The sequence below is a fragment of the Chelonoidis abingdonii genome, chromosome 26 (assembly GCF_003597395.2).
Source record: "Chelonoidis abingdonii isolate Lonesome George chromosome 26, CheloAbing_2.0, whole genome shotgun sequence".
In the NCBI taxonomy this organism is placed as follows: domain Eukaryota; kingdom Metazoa; phylum Chordata; order Testudines; family Testudinidae; genus Chelonoidis; species Chelonoidis abingdonii.
Window position 1 is genome coordinate 1,804,361 of NC_133794.1, and position 23,347 is coordinate 1,827,707.

A 23,347-nucleotide genomic window follows, 5' to 3' on the forward strand; every position below is an offset into this window, starting at 1 on the left:
CGAGCCAAAGTGCAGGCAAGCAATTGACTATACTATTTAGCATCTGCTTTTAGGCTGTTTTATATGTGGATTGTTCGTTTTCGCCAATGAACTCACACAAATGATCAAAGGCAAAACCACCGTATCACCCGTGTGGGAATGCTCTTCTCACAGCGATCGCTGCAGAGCTGACCTTTCCATACTTGTCCTCATAGGCAAACGGCACAACGCTTTCAAAAGGCGAGTCTGCTAGACACCAAAAGCCATGCACTTACCAGGGACACTGGTTTTATGGTTCATTACAACAGTTTGTATCACACTGTGCTGCCCACCTTAAACCCTTTATGCATAACACTGTATCCCCCAATTGCCCACTTCATTTCCAGTGACCACCCCCACCGCATATGACCCCTTCTGCTTAACGATCTGTGCCAGCTTGTATTTTGCTCGCTCTGCTTCCTTCCCCAGAGCTGAAGAAGGGCTCAGAGTTGCACGAAAGCTTGTACCAGAAGTTGGTCCAGTCAAAGATATTAACCTCGCCCCTCCCCTGTTTCTCGTTGCTTTGTGTGAGTTGTGCTCTCCTGGGCTTTACGTGATTAAATATAATGAACATAAAGCTGATAGACTGAAGAAGGAGCATGTGTGTGTGTATCTGAGAGCATGTGTGTGCGTGTGTAACTGCTTCTCAACAGAGGCGTGTCCCTGAGAGGGTTAAACTGTAGGTCAGAAGCATGGCACCTTTTGGGCGGAGTTCTGGGGGAGGCTGGATTTAAGTACAGGGGATTCTGAAGGGTCAGCGCTGTGGCCAGAGGGGGGCAGACAGCTGGACAGCAGGGTCCAACGCTCGGAAGCGGGAGCTACAGGGAACATCTGTGCCCTGAGAGTGAGCGTAGGCACCCCAGGCTTGGGGCAGTGGCTGGTGTCTGTTCAGATTTTCAGAGCTTGAAACCCTTCGGAAATCCAAGTGTAGAGACTTGGATTCCCCTCAGAGCAGTCCCAGTGGATGGCCCTTTCCTCGAGCGGCAGCGCTCACCATCTGCACGTGGGTGACTTCCTCTCGCCCAGCCCTTGGGCAAGGGTGGACCCGGTTCCAAATGGATTCACCCACGTAAAGACTTTGCTTCCTTCCACCCCTGCACTGTACACCTGGCAACCATCGTTCAAGGTGTGCTCCAGGGGTGTAGGGTGAATGGGGTAGGATGGAGGAGGGGGAGACGCACTCCAGGGCTGTGGGGTGAATGGGGCAGGATGGGGGAGGGGGAGCTGCACTCCATGGGTAGGGAGTGAGTGGGGGAGAGGGAGCCATGCTCTGGGGGCTGGGGTGTGTGTGAATGAGGCAGTACAGGGGAGGGGCAACCATGCTCCAGAGGTGGGGGGTGAGTGGGGCAGTACAGGGGAGGGGGACCTGCACTCTGGGAGTGGGCGGTACGTGGGGGGGGAGCCATGCTCTGGGGTTGGGGGGAGTGTGAGGGGCAGGGATGAGGGAGGGGAATGAATGCTCCAGGGTGTCCGAGGGTTGTAGTGGGGCAAGGACATGGAGAGAAGCCATTCGCTCCAGGGCCGCGGAGTGGTGGGTGTCAGTGGGCAGGGGCATGGGGAACAAGAGAGCGCTGCTCAAGGGTTGGGGGTGATTGGGACAGATGGCGGGAGAAGCCACGCTCCAGGGGTCAAGAGGTAGAGGGCAGATGGGAGGGGGGAGTTTTGGCCCTTGGCTGGGAGTGAGAGGGAGACGGAGGCGGAAGTGGCTGGCTCTGGGGGTTTGGGGGGTGCAGTGGAAGGACAGGAGCAGGGATCCATGCTTTGGAGAATTGGGGGTGAGTGGCGGCAGATGGGGTGGGCCATGCTCTGGTAGGTCAGGGGCTGAGTTGGGGTAGGGCTGGGAGAGAGTTGCACTTTGGAGTTGGGGTGAGTGGGTTGGGCAGATGAGGGAGGGGAGCCAGCACTCTGGGGATTGCGGGGCTGAGTGGGGGAAGGGAACTGCACTCTGGGGTTAGGGGGTCGAGTGGGGCAGATGTGGGGAAAGACGAGGGAGGGGAACCTGCGCTCCAATGGTCGGTGTGATGTGGGCGCTGGGGGAAGGGGAGCCACGCTCTGGGGCGGCCTCAATGGGTAAGGCGGGGGAGGGGGAGCTGCATTCTGGGGTTGGGGGTGAGTGGGGCAGAATGGGGGCAGGGAAGTTGCGGTCAGGGAGTGAATGGGGCAGGACAGGGGAGCTGCCAGTACCCCGCTCCCCAGTTCCCATGTGCTCCTTCAGGTTCCAGCAGCTTCTGCTCGTCCTGCCCCCGGTGGCGGAGGCTGCTTATTGCGATTAACTGGAGTGAGTCAGCACAGCTGGCCGGACACTGCCAGGTTCCCTTTTCGACTGGACTTCCTGGTTGAAAACCAGACACTTGGCAACCTTTACTCAGAAAAACACAGTGTGATTGAACTGTGCCCTTCTGCCAGCTGGAGTCGACAGCCACCAGGGCCGGGTTTAATATCCACAGCCTCCGCCCAGTAATCTGGGAAAACCAAACTCTACAGGGCACCTGTAAGAGGCAACACTTCCCCTTTCACAAGCACTGAGTCTGTGCATGGCAGAGAACATCTAATAAAAAGGGGGAAGGAACCTGGCATTAATTGGGGGAAACACCACAACCATGATTCAAACACATCTGACCATGAGCAAAACTCCCACCCCAGAGGACACTGGGCCATGTCCTTTGCCTCTGTTTTTCACCATGGTGTGAAAATCCAACAAACGAATGTCCCTTTAACAAGCACTCCCCCCTCCCTCTGCCACACCCCACTGACAGCTGCTGTCCTTGGTCTGTGGAGACCCAGAGCGCAGCGATGCCTGCACGTGAGTTCACACAGGGGCAGGGGGGAATTGAGCAACGCCTTCACTGCCTGCTGCTGCTGTGTCGTTCACTCTGCTGCTGTTGTTCGTGTCACCGTTCACCACACTGTGCCATCCTCTGCTCCGTCGCCGCTGGCCCTGCGCAGTTCCCTCTGCTGCCTCCTGCCTCTCTCCTGTGACCTCAGCGGGGGAACCTCACCTCTAGTGCAGGCCAAGCCACCTATTCTGCAGAAATGCTGTCCCACAACAGATCTAAGCAGCCCTTGGACCTGATGGAGACTAGGTATCTCTATCTTTGAACTGGCCTGGCCCAGCCCTGACCCTTCTCCCTCACCACTGGGCTCTGAGCTCCGTTTGGTGGAGGGGGACCCCGTCCGTCAGGGCCGACTAAGCACAGTTCTGCTGCCCGTTCCTCCAGCAATCAGGATGAAAACATTTCAGTCCCCTGCTTTCTAAAGTGCTTTGTAACCCAGCACCAGCCAAAACAGATCATGTGGGCAAAGCAGCTCTGTCTGCTGGATACCCAGGCCGAGCAGGTGTGTCTATGTAAAGACCATCTGGCCCTGAAACCTCCTCCCCACCCACTGCAGCTCATCACTAGCTGCTTCAGACCTTGCTTCCATACTTATTAACCAATCTAAGTTATTAACTTACCAGGATGCTTTTGCTATGTAATTAACTAATTGCAGTTGATAAAATAGTGATACTTGGTCAGTCATTGTGCGCTGAGAATACATATATGTATAAAACTGACATACTGTTTAAATATGATTATAGAGTCCTATAGCAAATGAAACAATGAATTCACCCTCCTGTGGCTCTCTTGGGTAACGCTGAGTGCTAATTTGGCTCCTGAACCCCTGAGGTCTGAGTATCGCTGCTACAGGTCCAGGGTTTGATCCCAACAACCCACCCGGTTATGTTATCTTTAAAACTAGCCTGGGGAGAACAGTCCTGCTCTGGTACAATGGACCAGATGGGACCTAGCTAGGCTCTTCCCTCTTTGAGGGCGTGACTCACTCAGGGTCACCACCGCCCCGCGCAGGAGGCAGGGTGATGGGCGGTGCTCTGACATTGTCCCTGCAGGCCGCACCACGGGAGTACTTGAGTCATGCATGTATAAGACACTCCCTTATGGGGCAGGGAGGCCAGTGGGAGATAACAGCAGAGCACACAGGGCACCCACCCAGCCCACTACCCTTGGCCCCAGAGGGGAAGACACCTGCACGACTGAGAGATCCGGGAGGACCCAGAGCAGATGCTGAACCCTTCTGGAGAACCTCAGCAGGACCAGGAGGACCCAGGAACATGGGCTGAGATCTGTCCCCTCCCCGCGGTGAGACGAGCAAGCTCCTTTGCTGGCTGGCTGATCAAGGTCCCTTCCAGTTCTAGGAGATTAGGAACCTGCTGCTCTGTGTGTTGCTCGTTTCCTGGGGGTGACAGTTGGGTTCCTTCCCTTTTTGCTCCTTTGTGGTGCTGGAAGAAAATTCAAAAAGCAGTTTGGTTTTTTTTCCTCTTTTCAAAACCAGATCAGAAATGGGGGTCTCACCTACCCTGACATCCCTGGAAGCCCTGAGGGTTACTGGGGAGCTGGCAGGACTGACAGGTTCACACCTGGGGAAACTTCACTGCCTGGCAAGTGACGTGATTATTTTCCTCCAAAGCTTTGGAAACTATTTAACCCAACGTCTGCTCCCATTTACACTAGTGTAAATCCTGAGTCACACTGTTGCTTCAGGCTAGATTTACACTGGTGTAATTGAGAGCAGAGTTTGTCCCTTTGGCTTCATCCTTTTCATTTTTGTGGGTGCACATTTAACTTAAGTGCCTGAGACACAGTGAGAAGAAAAGCTCTTTTAGCTAAATATGCTACACACCAATCCCTGCCCCTTTAATTATTGTCAGGCTTGATTAAAAGTGTGTCCCATTCAGTGCTGTGGTGGCGTAAAATCTAGGGTGTGGCCAGGACAGGATTATCAGAGCCATTTCCCTGCTTTCCCGATCCCCCCTCTCACGAATCGGCAGCTGGTGATCCCTACCCTGATCATCATGGCCATCAAACTGCTCCTGATGACCCTGGTTCTCCTCTACCTCCTCTACCGTGAGTAGCCACCATGACCTGAGCCCCCTATTCCCACCACAGCTGGTCTGGTGAGAGCTAGGCACCTTCTGAGAAAGCATAGACTAGTAGAGACAGAACAGAACTAAGCCCTAGAAAACCAGAATTCTATTCCAGCTGTGTGACTTTAGGCAAGTCACATAAATTCCCTGTGCCTCAGTTTCCCCATCTATAAAATGGTGCTCAAGAACCTGACCCCCTTCACAAAGTGCTTTGTATGCTCTACTGATGAGAAGGGGGAGGCATTATTATTAGGGTTTGAGATTCTCCCCTCCCCAAATCCTGCTCATCCCTGCCCCAAGGAGGTGAGAGCCCCAGTGGGCTGGGGGAGCCCCTTGCTGGGATTCCCGCCCCACCCAACTACAGAGTTGACAGACTGGACTGAGAAGCTGCCAACCCACCTACTGGTGTCCCTGAGGCTCACACTGGGGTTCTGCTCAGTTTCTTAGATGGTCCCATCTTCAGACATGGCTGGGGACCCCAGGCCCACAACCAAGAGGGGCCTGGCAGGTAAGATCAGGGCTGGAGGATGGTGTAAACAGGAGGTGTTCTTAGTTTTCCTTTCCTTAATGTCCCAGCCTGTGCACTGAGAACAGGGATGGCACCACATGGGGTGTAGGGAGGGGGATGAGCACCCAGCAGGGACAGGGGTTGGAGGTGCTGCAGTGTCTCCTTCCAATTTAGGAAAGTAGGGATCAGGGGTGGTTCAGCCTGACGATGAGGTCGGGGAGAAAGATGCTGGAAAGTCTTCATCTGGTTTAGGGGTGCAGGGAGGTGGGGGATCAGGCACTAGGCAGAGTTGGGGTGCTGCAGCTTCACTCTCTGGGGTGCAGGGAGGTGGGGTGATCAGCACCCCACGGGGATGGGGGGGGGTTGGGTCCTATCAGTGGCCCTGAGACAATCACAGGCCATGCTCAGTTGCACAGGCCGTCCCTTCTCCCACCAAGTCAGGATACCCTGCCCCACAACCCGGGGAGCAGAGCAGGTGAGAGCAGAGTGGGGAGAATCCAAATGCAGTGTCACGTTCTAGTTTGGGTGGAGGGCTCCCCTTGGATGGGGTGTGGGGCTGAAGAATCTCCCATTAGTGCCAGGGGTTGGGACTGGGACCTGGGAATGGGACCCTGCCACTCGCCCTGTGAGAGCAGAATCCAAAAGGATGGATGGAGGGGCTATCTGTGCCCCATGTCTCCACCTGTAGCTTCTGCTTTCACTTGCGGCTTAGGTGTCCTGTGGAGTACCCACACCTGCTGTGGTTTGGCCTGTGCTCTGTGTCTGCAGGGGGAAGGATTGGCCCCTCAGCAGTGCGTGTGGGGGGAGGGATTGGTTGCTGGTCGGCACGTACAGAAGGTGGGATCGGGCCCTCGTCGGCACATGGTGGGGGGTTAGTCCCTCATTGGCACATTGGGTGGGGGGGATTGGCCCGTCATCGCCATGTGGTGGGGAGGGATGAGCCCCTCGTCGGCACCTGGTGTGGGAGGAATTGGCCCCCGCATCGGCATGTGAGGGGGAGGGATCTGCTCTTCATCAGTACATGGGGTTGGGGGATTGGCCCCTTGTTGGCACGTGAGATGAGGTGGATAGGGTCCTGATCGGCACGTGTAAGAGAGGGGATTGGCCCCTCATTGGCGAGTAACCGGAGAGGGGCTCACAGCTATGTTGTCTGTGGCAGGTGTTCCCTGGTGCCCGGCAGGCTGGGACCAGGACCAAGGGAGGTGCTACCTTTTCTCCCAGGCGAAGTAGTTCTGGGAGGCAGCGAGAAACTCCTGCTTAGCCCAGAATGCTGATCTGGTGGTGATCAACGACCAAACGGAGCAGGTACGAGCCCTCGGCCCCACCCCTCCCTGGGGTGTAATGACCCCTGGGCAGAGGGCCGGCATGAGGTTTCGGCGCTGTTTGGGCCTGACGGGAAGGGTGGGAGTTCCTGGTGCAGGGCTGGAGCAGGACTCCAGGTCTCCAGCAGTGACAAGGGCTAGCCCTGCCCCACCCCCGGGGAGAATTTTGCCTCGGCGGGGGCAGGAGGGGCTTGGGGCAGCAGCACAGAGAAGAGATGATGTGGAGCAAATGGTGGGGAGGTTTGAGGAGGGCTCGGAAAGCAGAGCTGCTCAGCAGATCAGAGAGGTGGTTACCCAGCAGGGTAGTCAGACTCCCTGGGGGCCTGGGAACACAAAACTATCTTGCCAAAGGTAGATTCCCACCAGACTGCAGAGCCCAGGGGTGTCTGCTGGGAGAGAAGAGCCAGGACTCGACTGTAGTGCCACAGGTGATGATTTTAATTTTTCCAGGTGGTTGCCCCACCCCACCTCAGCCCTGCCTCAACTCCACCCCTTCCCCCAAGGCCCTGCCTTTCCCCCTGCCTATTTTCTCCCCTGCCCCACCCCTTTCCCCAAGACCCTGCCCTTGTCTCACCTCATCCCACCCCTGCTCCCTTCCCTCCCCTAACCACCTCCCACCGGCTGCCAAACAGCTGATCAGCAGCAGTGGCCAAACAACTGATGGATGGGTGGCTGGTGGGTGCTTAGCACCCACTGATTTTTCCCTATGGATGCTCCAGCCCCAGAGCACCCACAGAGTCGGCACCTGTAGTAGTGAATGTATTTCTTTGGTCAGTGATTTCTAGTGCCAGGAATGGGCCAGCACCTTGGCTGGTGCACAGCAGCTGTCATCCATGTGATCCCGGTTGACATCAGCTGGGGATCCAGCCCAAAGATCCTGCAACAGGACCTTGGGTGACAATTGTGCTGAGGCCTGAACCAGACCAGGCCCTGGCTGGCTCTGCTGGGTGTATGGGAGGGAAAAGCAGGAACAGCTTAGGTTAGTCCCTGCAGCCAGCAGCCCTGGCTCTGATCCCCAAAGGATGAGGGAGCCCATCTGGGGGCAGATTTTTTACAATCACTTTCAAAGTGGAAGAGCCCTTTGGAAAGAGGAACTCGGACGGTGCATTCGTAACACTCACCCTTATCTCCTGCTGCATCCGGTCGTAATAACTGGCCTGACAAATTTACCCTCACTGTGAACACAGCTGTAAAAGTTTGAGCGTTCCTGAGATGGTACAATGACCGAGAATAACCAGGACTGACGGGAGACAGATGGAGTTAGTCCAAACGAAAGAGCCTCCTGCTGTAACTCAATGACTGGGTTCAGATCACGCCTGGCAAACAAGAAACTTGTGGAACCAGAAAGGAGTGGATCCAGTGCTGGAGATTAAACCTACTTGGTGGCCAAAGGAATGAGGGGATGGACTGTTCCACCCATTGCTCCATTTTGGGGCCCTGAAAGAGACTTTGGGGAGAAAATTAGGCCACTAGAACGAGCTTCACCATCATGGTTCTCCCTTCCTCCACATCTTCTGGGACCCGAGACCTTTGTCATCCTGAGCCTGAAACGTCCTGACCAGACGGGACCAGAGAGAAGGACCCAGATGGCGTCACTTCTACCTGCTCCAGCTAATCCCAGCCACCAGCTGGGATGAAATGGGTCGGACTGTAACAACAACTGCTGCTCCAGCCTGTCTCAGCAGCAGGATGGTTGTTACCAGCTCTGATATCATCTAAGAGACAGTGCCGGGTTTACAATGGCGCTGGGCCCACACTTAGAAGGAGCCATGGCACCCGGACTGTGGCCTTGCTGTCACGGACTCACAGGTTGTGCCCTCTCTTGACCCTGTGCAGTCTCTGGGGGGAACCCCCTTCAGTGTGACAGCCCTTCTCGGGATCCAGTCTCTCTCAGGGATTAAGCCTCTCCACCTCCTGGAGCTGCACCTCTCTGAGCCTTAGTACACCTATTTCTCACCGTGGGCCCCCTTAGGGAGTCCACTCGCTCTGGACCCCCAGGGCCTCCACTCCCAGAGGGAGTAATGCAACCCTGTTCTCTAGACCAGAGTGACTCTCAGCCAGCGTAAAACAGGAGGGTTTATTGAGCGTCTGAACACAGCCTAGGAAACTCTCATGGCCCTCAGGCCTGGCCTCCCTCAGCACAGCACATCCAAGTCTCCCCTGCATTCAGGTGGGCTCTGCCTGCTCTCTCTCTCCAGCCCAGAGGACCCTGCTTCCCAGCTGGGCATCCGATATCCCGGGCCCCAAGCCTCGCCTCTGTCCATTATCTTCTCTCCAGGTAAACAGGGTCGCCTGGGCCTCCTCTCCTCTCCTGTCCTCTGGCTGGAACCACCTGGTCAGGTCACCGGGGTCCTCTCTTCACAGCCCATTGTCCTCCCACTGGCCAGAACTAGCTGTGACTTCTGAGCTGAGCCTTCTAGTGACCACAACCCCAGGTCCCCAGTCGCTGGGGTATCCATTCTCCAGGCTATTGGTTGGGGTCCCAAGTTCAGTCACTGGTCCTCTATGACAACAAACTCCCTCTCCCATCACCTCGTTAAACCAGTAACACCCAGGGAAACTGAGTCCCACTCCCTCTGCAGGCAAACCATTGGAAAAAACAAGAAACCTCCCACTTCATCACACCTGTTCCCTGTTTTCCGCCCAAGCTTTGTGCCAACGCTCCATCCCCACCTGGCCTCTCACCGAGGCCCTGCCTGCCGCTGACTCTGCTCTCTCCCAACTATGCGAGTGGTGGGTGGGCCTTGGAGGGGACGAGACTGATCAGGGCGGGGCCTTTCAGCAAAGCGTGGGCAGAGCAGGGGGCGGGGCCACAGTCCTGGTGCCAGGACTCACAAATGATTAATTTGGCCCTGCTAAGAGTCTGTCACACAAGGGAGGCGAGTTCCTTCTAAAAAATCTGCATCTCAAAGGGATGGGCCCAAGGGAGACTGGCAGACTGAAAGCCTGGCTCAGTGCTTTACTGTTCAAAGGCTTTCCCTGGTTTTTTCCATCTTCCTTTTGTCTTTGATCAAAGGTTAAAAGGGTTTTTAAGGAACCTGGGAAGGCTGGGTTAGCGCTGTTTAATGTTGGCCAGCGGCTGGGTTCTGGTAACATCTTAGGCTCGTATGTTCCAGCTAAATTAATACAACAAGCCCTCCTGGACTCCCTGTGCATTACCCTTCCCTGCTGGGTTGTGCCCAAGTTTGACTGCAGGGTTGGGATCTGTTTGGTGCAGTGTGTGGGTGATCTATGCCACAGCCCCCTCTGTCCCACTGCAGGACCCAATACCCTCCTCCCTGGTTCCAACACCATCCATCGCCCGGGCTCATGGCCTCCTTTAACCACCCCAGACCGAGACCATCGCCAACCCCTGTTCCTCGACTGACGTCTCTCCATCCCTCCCACCCTTCCCTGGAGGAAGAGGAGAATCAGGCTCCTTGCCTCCTTCTCTGGTGTATGCAGCATCGAGTGCCCAGGCCATCCTTGGGGTTAGTTCCTGCCACGAGAGATGCCTCAGGATCTGGCTCCAGTTCTAACCACCCAATTCTCTGTGTCATTCTCTCTAGAATTACTTGGCTATTAAAGCTCGTTCTATTCGGTACTGGATACTGCCAGCCTGCCCTGGAGGAGAATTCCTTCCCAACTCCAACTATGGCGATTAGTTAAACCCTGAGCATGTGGCAAGACTCACCAGCCAGACACCCAGGAAAGAATTCTCTGTAGTAACTCAGATCCCACCCCATCTAACATCCCATCACAGGCCATTGGGCATATTTACTGCTAGTAGTCAAAGACCATCCCAGGATCTGAACCACATGCCACAAAGATGCAGACTTAACTGAAAACAGTTTAAAAAGAGCCCCTGTCTCCAGCACCCAGACATCCAGCTCCCAATGGGATCCAAACCCCAGATGAATCTGTTTCACTCTGTATAAAGCTTATACAGGATAAATTCATAAATTGTCCACCTTTATAACTCTGATAGAGAGATATGCACAGCTGTTTGCTCCCCCAGGTATGAATTAATAAGCAAAAGTGATTTTCTTAAGTATAAAAAGTAGGATTTAAGTGGTTCCAAGTAATCGACGGAACAAAGTAAGTTACCAAGCAAAATAAAACAAAACACACAATTCTACGCCTAAGACAATAAGAAACTGGGTACAGATAAAATCTCACCCTCAGAGATGTTCCAATAAGCTTCTTTCACAGACTGGACTCCTTCCTTGTCTGGACTAATCCTTTCCTCTGGTACAGTTCTTGTTAGCTTCAGCTCACGTGGTAACTAGGTGATTTCTCATGACTGGAAACTCCTTTGTTCTGTTCCACTCCCTTATACAGCTTTGGTACAAGGCAGGAATCTTTTGTCTCTCTGGGGCCCTAGCTGTCCTTCCAAAAGGAAAAGCCCCAGGGTTAAGATGGATGCCAGTACCAGGTGACATGATCACATATCCTGTGAAACCCCCTCCCAGCCTTCATTCTGCCTGGCCTGACTCACAGGAAGGCTTGCAAGTAAACAGAGCCATTTACAACCAATTGTCCTAATTGATGGGAGCCATCAAGATTCCAAACCACCATTAATGGCCCACACTTTGCATAATTACAATAGGACCTCAGAGTTATATTTCATATTTCTAGTTTCAGGTACAAGAATGATACATTTATACAAATAGGATGGTTACACTCGGTAGGTTATAAGCTTCGTCATGATACCTTACAAGAGATATTTTGCATGAAGCATATTCCAGTTACATTATATTCACGCTCATTAGCATATTTTCATTAAATCATATGGGTGCAATGTCACAATGGGCCCAATATTCCGCTGCTTTTGGCCCATTTACACTGCTCTGGTAGCATCAAGGGATTTTGAAGGAGCCTTAATCTCCTCCCCGACCCTCGCTCAGGATATAACCAGCATAAAGGGGCTGGAGAAGAGCTGGCACAACAGTCCCTGGTGCAGGGGCGGGGCCCTGCTGGGCTCTGGCTGTTCTAAGCTTCCCAGAACCCCACCAGGAACTGAGCATAAGTTAAATGAACCCCAGGGCTGCCCTAGGTTACACTGAAGGTGGTGCCCAGCTTACTGGGGGTATATCTCCTCTGGGACGCGGAGTCAGCGGGTTAAGAGCTCATCTCTCTCTTCTCGTTCAGGAAGTGGAATGAGGGGGAGCCCAATAACCTGTTCACGAGCAAAAATGGTGATGAGAACTGCGCCCACCTGTTGAACAACGGCCTGTGAAATGATGGACCCTGTAGTTTTGCTTACAGGTGGATCTGTGAAAGGGCCGCCACTGTGTAAACAGCCCCTTCTGCCCCCGGCTCTGAACACAGGCTGAAATTCATCCCTCCGCGAGGAGGCCCGGGCACAGTTCATGGCCTGTGCATCAGCCCGTTGTGCTCTTGTGCTGACCTGTTGCCCAGGGCTGAATCTCACACACATCCTAGCTCTGCCTGAGGTATTCTGTCTCCTCTCCCCATTTGTTGCTCCCAGTGAAAACACCTTCCCTCCGCATTTCCCGGTGCCTGGGTTGGGCCCCCTGTGACATTTCCCTGGTGTTATCTGGACCGGTGATCTGCTAGGTCACTCCAATCCTTGACTCTGGGAGCCAGCCTGATCCTGCTCTGCTGTGAGAACCCCCACTCCTGGGCTGTTCACGCACAGCCTCCAGCATGTAAGCTGCTTGGATTTCTCAACCAAATGACACTAGCCAATATCTCCTGTCCCAGACGCAGCCCTAGGAACCTCCCTCTTGCAGTGTCCAGTTATGCTTGCTGAATGCTGCAAGCTTATATGAGTGTGTCAATTTAATAAAGAAATTGTTATGTACCAGGCTTGTTATCCCAAGGGGAGTCTCTGACATGCTTCAGAGCAAACACACTACTTCAGGTAGAATAAACGAACAAATTTATGATAGATTTTAAGTGATTTATAAGTCAAAGCAGAACAAGTTAGATTTGGTCAAATGAAACAAAAGCAAAACATATTCTAAGCTGATCTTAACACTTCTAGTGCCCTTACAAACTTAGATGCTTCTCACCATAGGCTGGCTGGTTGCCCTTCAGCCAGGCTCTCCCCTTTGATCAGCACTTCAGTCACTTGGTGGCAAAGTCTATGGATGGAGGTGGAAGAGAGAGGAAGAGCATGACAAAGTATCTCCCTTGTATCATATTCTTTCTTTCCTCTTGGCTTTGCCTCCCTCCCACCCACCCCCCAAATCAGGTGAGCATTACCTCATCACAGTCCCAAACTGACCAAAGGAAGGGGGGTGATTCACTCAAGAGTCCAACAGATTCTTTGAGATTTCCTAGGCCAGTGTCCTTTGTTCCTGTGGGGCTGGGCTGATCTGGGTTGAGCTGAATAAATTTGACCCTGGTGAAAGGTTGGGGTCCTGCTGGAGTGTTCAGCCAGGATCCAGTCCCTAATGACTGTATCGGACTGACTGTAACAAGTTCGGTGCCTCCCGCTGCTGAGAAAGGGGCCCCGTTTCAATGTCACAGGCAGGCCCCAAATCCTGGTGTTTACAATCTGTACACAGACACGCCAAGCGGAGCTGCACACATCTGCAGCTCTGGCTAGCTTCTGGCAGCTTCGGACACACAGAACATGGTGAGTGCCACTCGAGGCTCCCAAACTAAAGCAGGGGTAGGCAAACGTTTTGGCCCAAGGGCCACATCAGGGAACAGAAATTGTATGGCGGGCCATGAGTGCTCACAAAATTGGGGTTGGGGTGTGGGAGGGGGCGAGGGCTCTGGTTGGGGCTGCAGGCTCTTGGGTGGGGCTGGTGATGAAGAGTTTGGGGTGTAGGAGGATGCTCTGGGCTGGGGCAGAGGGGTTCAGAGGATCAGGACTGGGGCAAGGATGCAGGAAGGGGTGCAGGTTCTGGCTGAGAATGCGGGCTCTGGGGTAGGGCTGGGGATGAGAGGTTTGGGTTTCAGGAGGGTGCTCCAGGCTGGGACTGAGGAGTTTGGCGAGCGGGATGTGGATCAGGGCTGGGGCAGGGGCTTGTGGCATGGGGAGAGGCTGAGGGGTGCAGGCACCGAGCAGCCTTATCTCAAGTGACTCCTGGAAACAGTAGCATATCCCTTCTCCGGCTCTTACGCAGAGGTGCAGCCAGGTGGTTCTGTGTGCTGCCCCATCCGCAGGTACCACCACTGAAGCTCCCATTGGAGTACTGGTGGGGGCCATTGGAGCACTGGTGGGGGCCATTGGAGCACATAGGAGCTAGAGTGGGGCCATGCTGTGGCTTCCGGGAGCCATGTAGTGTGGCCCATGACCCAGCACCCCGGCCGGAGCGGGGCTGAGCTGTGTGGTGCAGACTCCAACCCCGCTCCCCAGCAAGAGCTCGTGGGCCAGCTTAAAACAGGCTGGCTTTAAACGGGCAGTAGTTTGCCCAACCCTGATTTAAAGGGATGTGACCCCATTCCCAATCATGACGGAGAGTTTTATTTCCAGTGTCCAGGGATCTGGCCAAAGTGAAGTATGACAGAGATGACATCAGGGCCGAGACTTACAAGATCCTGGATGCAGATCCTGGATGCCACACAGAAGGGGAATGGTGAGATACATGCCAGCCTTGGCTCGCTCTTCGCGGCAGGGGGACCATTTTCTGTTCTGCGTCTGTACAGTGCCTGGCACAACAGGGCCTGATCAGGGGGGCTACAGTAATACAGATAGTAACCGAATAACTCTTCTCCCTTCACAAACATTGAGGGCCTCCATATTCATTAAAGCCATAGGGAGTGGGGGGGCCTGTAGGGGGCACTCTTCCCTCACAGTCAGTGCTGACTGCAATCCCCCAGCGTGATCCTAGGGGACGCTATTCCCTTGGAGTTATATGAAGGATTGTGCCATAAGAGTCTGTTTAATGTTTCCAGCAGCTGTGACAAAGCTCCAAGCCTGTATTGGTGGGTCCCGCGCTTCCAGGTGGATTCAGTGGCCTCAGAAGCTTGCTAAGGCCCTCAACATGACCTCCCTTTCCCAGTTTAGCGGCAAAGATCATGGCTCATTGAGCTATTTTCATCACAAGCCAGTACGGGAGGTGGGAAGGTGGAATACCCACTGTCTCTGTTGCTCCTCAGAGCTCAGTAGATGCAGTGTGACCTCCTGCCTGGACCAGGGTCTACTTCCCCTCTCAAAGGGTTCTCTGTAGAGCATGGGGGGAAGGGAGGAACGCAGGCCTGCCCTATACTCTGGGTTCCAGCCCAGAGACCCTAATGGTAGCAGCTGTTGGTGGCTTTCCCTTCACCACTGACACTGCTTATTCCCTGAGCCACTGCCCCATAGTTCCCTTTTCCAAGCTTCATCCTTACCTCAGGATTCAGCAATGCTTCCTCTCCTCTGGCTCCTTTCACCTGGGCTTCTCTCAAAGGAACTGAAAAGGAGAGCTTTGAAGCACACTGGCCCATGGAGGGAGCTACCTCAGTCTCCAAGCAGTTGTCTGTGAACAGCCCTGTGTGCTGGGACAGGGAAAATGAGATCCCAAGCTGTGTGTCTGGTAGAGGGGAAGGTTTCTCCAGCTCTTCTTTGCCTGTGGAGCAGACAGAAGGTGCCTTTCAGGCTGTGATGGTTGAGGGTAGTGCAGTTGGGTCTGAATTCAACTTAAGTTCAGAAAGGGAATGGTCCTAAGTTTGTGTCTGCTAGGGAGAATGGCACTGTAACTAGGCATCCTATTAGTGTCCTAGCAAAATCCCAGAGACCAGACAATTCTGGTGCTTGTATTTTGCCTGTTGCTAAATGTGTTGCTGGAAATGGGTGTAGCAACGCTGTGCAATCAGGGTGATGTCCTAGCCAGGGCACAAGGAAAGCATGAAGGTAATTTCACTGTGTTATTTAACTGACAATTTGGAAACTTGTAGGAAGAAGGAAAAGATTCCTGAGCTTATGTGGGGCAAAGGGAAGGAGAATGCTTCTAATCTTTTAACTATGAAATCTAGCAGTTTGCCTGAAAGGGGGTTGTGTAGGAATCTGCCTGATAAGCCAAAGGTGATTTTGGATGTAAGTGAAACTCAGGAGTCGGTAGTGGCTCAGGAGAGCAATGCTTCTGTGGAGCAAGGTAAAATGAACTGGGGCTTTGAAAGATTCCAGAAGAGAAATATTTTCAGGCTAGTCTTTGCAAGCAGTTTGCTGCAACTGAAGGGTGTGGAAGTGGTTTAATCGAGGAAATTTCAGCTCCTAACCAGGGCCAGCTCTAGCCATTTTGCTGCCCCAAACAGGGCGGCATGCCACGGGGAGCGCTCTGCCGCTCGCCAGTCCCGTGGCTCTGGTGGACCTCCCACAGGTGTGCCTGCGGATGCTCCACTGGAGCTGCGGTGGACCTCCCGCAGGGATGCCTGCGGATGCTCCACTGGAGCCGCAGGACCAGAGGACCATCCGCAGGCACGCCTGGGGAGGTCCACTGGAACAGCGTGCCACCCTCCCGGCAACCGGCAGAGCGCCCCCCGCGGCATACCGCCCCCAAGCTCATGCTTAGCGTGCTGGGGCCTGGAGCCAGCCCTGCTCCTAACAGCCAGAAATTTTCTGTTGTGAATGGATCCACTGACTTTACTCTGGAAAGATCCAGAGTGGATTGCTTAGGGCTTGGCTACACTTGCAGGTGGTGAGCGCTGGGCATTAAACCAGCCTTTGGAGATCACAGCAGGGAAAAACGCTACCATGTTACACTGTCAGATTCAAGCGCACTGGTGTGACTGCATTAGCAGCTCTTGCAAAGCCACAGAGAGCAGTGCATTGTGGTAGCTATCCCAGCATTCAAGAGGCCGCAATGTGCTTTTCAAATAGGGGGTGGTGGAGTCTGACAGGGAGTGTGTTGTGTGTATGTGGGAGGAGAGAGAGTGGGTTTTTGGGGTGCCAAGAGCGTGTCAGAATGCTGTCTTGTAAGTTCAGACCCCCCTCCCCCCTGCCTCTCTCTCACACACACAGAGCAAGCAGCATTCCACAGATAAGCAGCTGGCTGTCAGAAAGGAGCTTTGAAAGGGGATATCCACATTCCTACAGTCAAGTTCAAAACAATGACAAGAGTGGACACTTGACTTCAGGGGATTATGGGATGTTTCTGGAGGCCAATCACAGCGCAGTAATGCAACAACTCTTTCACACTGATGCCTGGGCGTTCCAGCTGAGGTGCAGCAAGCTTTATGCTTCTTGTGGAGATGGATTACCAGGAGCACTCCAGCTGTAGAGTCCGGCCGCTCTAAGTGCCTTGCCAGTGTGGATGGGTTGGGAGTTAGGGTGCCTGGGGCTGCTTTAATGCTCTTTAACTTGCAAGAGTAGCCAAACCCTTAGAGAAGATCTCAGATGAAATGAAAATTGTCAGGGAATTTGAACAACCCTATGACCAAGTGGCTGTGTTTGGCCACCTTGTTGGGAAGACAATGGTGTTGGGACAGGAATGTCTCCATGATGATTCTTTAAGTGAGCAGTCTGCACTTCGGGGTGTGAGGACAGATTTGGTTACTGATGTTTCAGAGCAGAACAGTTTTATGGATGAATGCTTGAGGATGAGAGCAAGCATTCACCCTCACACTCTTTGGATTTGTGTGGTATCTCTTTAAGACAGAGTCCAGCCTTGAAATTGGTAGCAGTTAAGGATCTGAATACTGGTTGTCATAAGGTATAATACCCAAATCTGAACCTTAGCGTCCAAAATTTGGGTACCTGCATGAAACTTCTAAGCTTAATTACCAGCTTAGATCCTGTAGTGCTGCCACCAACCAGGAATTCCGGTGCCTGGTACACTCTGGTCTCCCCAAAACCTTCCCTGGGGACCCCAAGACTCAGATGCCTTGAGTCTCACAACAAAGGGAAATAACCACTGCCCTTCCCCCCTCTTTACCTCCTCCCAGGCTCCCCTCCCCTGCGGTACCTGGAAGATTACTGTACTGAAATCCTTGATTTACAAAACAGAGCGGGACAATTCACTTCCCTCCGTCTTCTTTCCCCCTCTCAGTCTTTTCCCCTGAGAGAGACAGTATCCTGGACAGAGATTCCTATCCCCTGAGCCTCAACTAGAAAGAATAAATCAAAAACAGGTCTAAAAAAAGAAAGCTTTTAATAAAAGAAAGAAAAGACATTAAATCCGTCTCTTCGTAATCATAGATGAAATTATTTACAGGGTCTGTTTAACTCTATAAAAATTGGAATAAACAGCCTATTCAGAAAAAATTACAATTTAAACATTTCCAGCAAACTACACACTTGCAAATACAGAAAACAAAGTAAAAACCTATATTGTTTTTCTATCTGTACTTACAACTTGGAAACAGAAGATTAGAGAGCCTGGAGACAGTGTGATCACCCTCAGAGCCTAGAGAGCACACAGACACAGAACAAAGGACCCACACCCAAAAACTTCCCTCCCTTGAGATTTGAAAGTATCTTGTTTCCTGATTGGTCCTTTGGTCAGGTGTTGTTTGTTACCCCTTTCCAGGTGAAAGAGACATTAACCCTTAGCTATCTGTTTATGACACTGGTGAAAAGGGTCCTGTCTGTGTTAATGCAAATTACCTGGCTGACAGGAAGAAAGATTAGCCGTTAGCAAAGAGAGCCCACCCCATCAGGCAGTGGATTCTGTTCAGAAAGAGAAATCAGGGTTTGATTCTTCAGGACAAGGAGGAGAGAACTTAATTTTGCAAAGGAAGCCACAGGTTAACCCTAAAATGCCAAAACCCCAATATTATTGGGCCAAAGGTCTGGCATAATAAAAATAATTGTAGCTGGACACTTGCAATGGATTGTTGTTATTGCTAATTGTGATTTTTGTAACTAATGTGTTGTTGTTGCCAAGAACTGTAAAAATGTACAATGTGCCTAATCTTTTGGAAAACCCCTTGAACATGTTAAGAGTGATACATGAGAACACATTTTGTGTTAAAAGGCCTTGTAATGCTGATGTGGCACAGTTAGTGCCTGTAAACAGTCTTGGAACTTTTCACAGGAGAAAAGACATTCCAGACCTGATGTGCTGTATGAAAAGAGAAACTGAGGCACACTTCTATATTGCTTTCACAGCTAAATGCCACGATTCCTATACTATGGACAACATTAATATTTACATTGACTTGATATTAATTGGGTTCCAAACATTTGCTAGAGCTTGTTCGGATAAAGTAGCGATGTTCTTTAGCTCTTGGCAAGATCACATAAGACATACAGGAACCGTGCTGCTAGAGCAGATCCAGTCCACTATTGTTCTAACCAGGTTCTACCTTGAGTTTGTAAAGAGATAAAATCATGTTATTGAACATGACTTTGAGTAACCATTTCTGTTATACTCTAACACAGCTTCTAACCCAACACTAGCTGTAGTAAAACAGAACCAAGGATGGGGAGCTCTTGGGATGCAGTCAGCAATGTTTGTGTCATCCCTTCCTGCATCAATTTTGTGTTGGGGGTGTGACATTATTGACATGAACTGTGACCGTATAGATCATTGTTGCAACCAAGGTCCTATAGTGGCTTCAAATCTTGTACAAAGGAGGTCTAGTAAGGTGTCTATTAAAAAGTTGTAATTTGCTGGTTATGATTATGCTGTCTGTATGGGTATCATTTTTGTATTTGAAGTTGTGAATATTAGCTATGTACTTGTATCTCAATAGGTTTGATTCTAAATAGCATCAGTGAAGCATTTGGCCAATTTATTGAAAAGAGGCTCTTCAGATTAAGTGGCAAATCAAGAAACACTTAACTGACAATGGACCTTGGCAGTGGTGGATTTAGAGTTAGTGGGGCCCTGTGCTCAGCTTCATTTTTGGGGCCCCTCCTTGGGACGCAACCAAGAAAAAGAACATTCTCTCTTATCTCCCCCTCATCCCCATTTTTCATTCTTTTTTTCTTCATCCTCCTCCTTTAAGTAATAGGAAGTAAATGAAAATAAAGTGAGGTACATTGATTGTTTTTGTAGTCTAACTTATTTTTCCACAGACCACTTGAAGATCGCAGAGGGGCTCGGCAGACCACTTAATGATCTTTGGATAAGAGCACTTTATTAAAAAAAATGTAAAGCGTTGGGGCGTGGGGTCTCGCCAGGACTCATGGTGCAGGAGGGGGCTCAGGGCTGGGGGTGCAGGGTCTGAGAGAAGTTAAGGTGCAGGAGCAGGCTGGGGGTTGGGGTGCAGGGTCTGGTCAGGAGTTAGGGTGCGGGAGGGGGCTCAGAGCTGGGGCAAGGGGTTGGGGTATGGAGTGCTTACGCAGGGCAGCTCCTGTTTGGTGCGACGGGTGCAGGTGGGGATGTGGTGGGGGTGCAGGATTCAGGGAGGGCAGGGGGCTGTGTGTGTGACGGGGTGAAGGAGACAGGGCAGAGGGCTGGAAGTGTGGGCTGGGGTCATGGGAGTGCTCCCAGCCCCCTGCCTTACCCCAGCCCCATGCCCTGAGGGGCTCACAGCAGGGGGCTGGGAGGAGTTGTGTAGAGAGAGTATGGGGGCCCTGCCTTTGGTCTGCCCTGCCCTGATTCCATCCCCTTCCTCAAGGCCCCACCTCAACTCTTCTCTGACCCTTCCCCTGCACACTCCTGCCCCGCTCCTCCCCCTCCCTCCCGGAGCAACCTAAGCACCAGCAACAGCTGTTCCATGGTAGGGAGGGGCTGAGAGGGGCGGGAACGCAGCACGCTCAGGGGAGGAGGCTGAGAAGAGGCGGGGAAGGGAGGAGCTTGGCTTCCAGTGGATGCGGAGCCTGTAGCAGGAGCCCCAGGAACCCCTTTCGTTTCCGGGTCCCGTGCCAGGGCACCCTGGGTTTTACTGTAAACCCACTTCTACCTCAGGGTCTTCCTTAACATAGGCTTTCAGTTTAACCACTTCCTTGGGGTTTTGGTATTTTAGGGTTAATCTGTGGCTTTTATCTGCATGATAAACATGTCCCCTTTCTCCATGTTCCAGAGGGTCAAAATCTGAGCTCTTTTGCTTAACAGACTCCATTGGCCGGCAGGGTGTGTCCTTTTTGCTAACAGCTACAGGCAAGTCTTTCTCCCCCCAGTCAGTCAGGAAATTTGCATCAACACAGACACTCACCTGTGTACCAGTTTTCAGATCCTCAAGCGTTACCAGTTCCAAGGCTGGACTCTGTCTTAAAGAGATTCCGACCATTTTCATTAGCATGTTAGACTCAAGGTTCTTTTGTTCTTCCCTGACTGACCTGTGCTTCCACATGGAATCAGATGTCAAGCCCACTAAGAGACTACAGGTCATATCCAAAATATCTAGAGATGAGAGTTTGCCTGCTCTCCCCTGCATCCTTGTAACCCGGTAACCAGTATCCCGATCTTTCCTCAGTACCTGAGTCACAGACTGTTTACTTAAAGTATCAACACAGAGACATTCATGTTCCAACAACATTGTCTCCCCAACAAGCTGGTTAAGCTTATAGGGCTGTTTAAATTCCCTAACAATTTTTATTTCATTTGAAACCTTTTCAAAGCTATCCACAGTGGGTCTTTCTAAAGCAAAGTCAGTGGCTCTATACACCTCAGAAAGACTCTGGCAGTTAGGAACTGGAACAAGTCTCCCAAACAAACTGTTGCTTTCTCTATACAGTGATTCACCCTGAGTTAACTCAATCAATCCCTTCCACATCCATCAGTTGCAGCAAACTGTTTGCCAAAACTACCCTGAAGATTTTTCTCTTCAGGAATCTTTCTAAGCAACAACCCATTTTTCACAGAATTTCTGCCTTTACCCTTTTCACCTAGGGCTTGCTCTAAAGGAACATTTTCCTGAGCAACAACAGACTCTTTCTGGGTTTCATTTAAATCCAGAATCACCTCTGTCCCATCAGGAGGATTTTCAGAAACCCCCCCTTTCAGGTAAACTGCTAGACTTCATAGTCACAAGATTAGAAGCATTCTTTTCCTTGTTACAAGTTTTCACACTGTCAGTAGGTAACATAGTTAAATAACCTTCATGCTTTCCTTGTGCCCTGATCAGAAAGGTTGTCATATCTTTACCCAGCAACACACAAGCAACAGGCAAAATAGAAGCACCAGAATTGCTTGGTCTCTGGGAGTTATTTATGACATTAACTGGATACAATGTAGTTACAATATCATCATCCCTAGCAGACACAAATTCAGGACCACTTCCTTCTTGGGCTTTAGTTGTATCCAGAATCTGGGTCAACGGATACATTTTTAACCATCATAGGTTGACAGGCTTCTTCTGTCTGCTTTACAGACAGAAAAGTGTCGGAGAAACATTCCCCTTTACCAGACACACAGCTTGGGATATCATTTCTCTTGTCCCAGCACACATGGCTGTTCATGGACGATTGCTTGGAGATTGGGGTAGCTCCCTTCATAGGCAAACCATTACCCTTAACAGACACAGGAACATTTCCTTCACTCTTACAATTTTCCACTCTGGTAACAGGTAAGGTGCACTAACCTTACCTTCCCAAACTGCTGATTAGACAAAGGCTGCCTATGCTCATTTAAACTCTCTTTGCCTTTCCCTCCCTTAACAGATAAACTGCTGCTTTCCACAAATAGTGTCTTATTATACACTGAGTTATTTAAGCACATCACTTTTACCTGGGTCAGACTCACTTCCCCAAGCTTTACTAGCCAACAATTTATCACTCACCAAGAATGTCCGCATTCTTCCTCAGTTAGGGCTTTAACCTGACCACCAATTTGAATTTGCTCCAGAGAAACATCTTCCTGAGCCTTATCTAATGCCAGATTTACATCTGAGATACCAGACAGGCACTCAGAATTTTTTTCCATATAGGCACTGCTTCTTTGCACAGACAAGCAGCCATCTTCCTCAGACAAACATTTGGAGAAACTCTCCACAGGCAAATCCTTGCCCCCAGTAGACACAGGTTCAGGATTATGTCTTTCCTGTGTCTGGTTTATGTCATCAACTTGACTGAATAACATTTTAATATCATCCCCAATCAAAAGATCCTTAGGCAATAGCTTCCTTACATCAGCTATAACTTCATGTTTAACACCATTCCATTCAAGAGGGATTCTGGCTAAAGGCACACGTACAGTAAACGCATAAAGGATCACAATATTCACACTTTTATTTTGTAAGTGATCTTCCTTTTTGACCTGCTTTAACAAGAGTGATGTTAGAAGCTGTAATTTACTCTAAACATCTTTTACTATTGACTTTTACATTCTCTGCACATTCTCTGTTATGGGGTTACCTTCACCTGAGCTCACAGTAAAAGCATTTACATAAAAGGCAGAAATGTTGGGGTAAATTTGGATACGCACAGAGAACTGCTTAGAGTCAAACAAAATACCAACATTGTTACAAACTAGATAGATTTTATCCCCATCTTTGCTGTTGAGAGGTGCTAACTTTCCAGGATGATACAGTTCCTGTTGTTCCTTTATTCTCATGAGTTGGAGCTTCAGTCTGTCCACTTTTATCTTAGCTTCTGGTTCCTGCAATCGAATATCTGCCATTCTTTGTTCACGTTCAAAACACAGGCGTTGTCTTTCAGCAGCTTCTCCTTCCATATCAGCTGTTTTTTGCTTTTGTTCAAGTTCTAGCTGCTGGTTTCTCACTGCAAGTAGTTTTGCCAGGTGAAGCAAGCAGCCTTCTGCCAGGTGGAGCCAGCAGCAACAAGGGCCGGGTTCGGTATCTAGGAGTTCCTTT